General features: G+C 37.3%; 1 protein-coding gene across 2 annotated transcripts in view; it reads left to right on the top strand.

The window, feature by feature from the left end:
* The window catches only part of USO1 (USO1 vesicle transport factor), a 115,241-nt gene that overhangs the window by 82,152 nt on the left and 31,938 nt on the right, over window positions 1-1,151 (top strand). The gene's annotated exons all lie outside the window — the stretch shown is intronic.

Here is a 1,151-nt window from a genome sequence, read left to right as displayed (position 1 = left end):
GATCATATAGTATTTCTATTTCTAGCTTTCTAAGGAAGCGCTATATCATTTTCCAGAATGGTTGTATCATTTTGCATTCCCACCAGCAGCATAAGAGTTCCGGTCTCCCTGCAGCCTCTCCAACATTTATTATTTCCAGTTTTTTTTATTTGTGCCAGTAATGCCGGGGTGAGATGGTATCTCATCGTGGTATTAATTTGTATTTCTCTAATGGCTAGTGATCGCGAGCATTTCCTCATGTGTCTGTTGGCTTCTTTAGTGAAGTGTCTGTTCATTTCCATTGCCCATTTTTTGGGTGGATTATTTGTCTTTTTGTTGGAGAAGTGTTGGATTTTCCTGTAGATTTTAGATATTAGACCTTTGTCTGACTTGTAATGTCCAAAAATTTTTTCCCAGTCTGTAGGTTCTCTTTTTACTCTTTTGGTGAAGTCTTCTGATAAGCATAAGTGTTTGATTTTTTAGAAGATCCCAGTTATCTAGCTTATCTTCTGGAGTCTGTGTGTTTTATGGTTTGTATCCTGTTAAGGCCGTGTATTAGGGCCTCTAGCGTTGATTCTATTTTTTCTTCTATGAGCTTTATAGTTTTTGGCTTTATATTTAGGTCTTTGATCCATTTTAAATTAGTTTTTGTATACGGTATGAGGTATGGGTCCTGTTTCATTTTTTTGCAGATGGATATCCAGTTTCGCCAGCACCATTTGTTAAAAAGACTGTCTTTTCCCCATTTGATGGACTTTGGGCCCTTGTCGAAGATCAGGTAACCATACGTGGATAGATTTACATCTGGTTTCTCAATTTTGTTCCATTGGTAATGTATCTGTCGTTGTACCAGTCCAGGCTGTTTTGACTACCGTAGCTGTAGAGTAGGTTCTGAGGTCAGGTAGTGCAAGTCCTCCTACTTTATTCTTCAATAGTGGTTTACTTATCTGGGGCTTCTTCCCTTTCCAAGTAAAGTTAATGATTAGTTTTTCCATCTCTTTAAAGAATGTTGTTGGTATTTGAATAGGGATTACATTGTATTTGTAAATTACTTTGGGTAGAATTGTCATTTTCGCAGTGTTGAGTCTGCCTATCCGTGAGCATGGTATGTTTTTCCATTGACGTAGATCTCTTTTGGTTTCTTGCAGTAGTGTTTTGTAGTTTTCTTTGTA

Source organism: Trichechus manatus, unplaced genomic scaffold (assembly GCF_000243295.1).
Source record: "Trichechus manatus latirostris isolate Lorelei unplaced genomic scaffold, TriManLat1.0 scaffold00105, whole genome shotgun sequence".
NCBI classification, from domain to species: Eukaryota; Metazoa; Chordata; class Mammalia; order Sirenia; family Trichechidae; genus Trichechus; species Trichechus manatus.
Note: the sequence above shows the minus strand (reverse complement) of the source record. Positions and strands in the feature narration are given on the sequence as shown.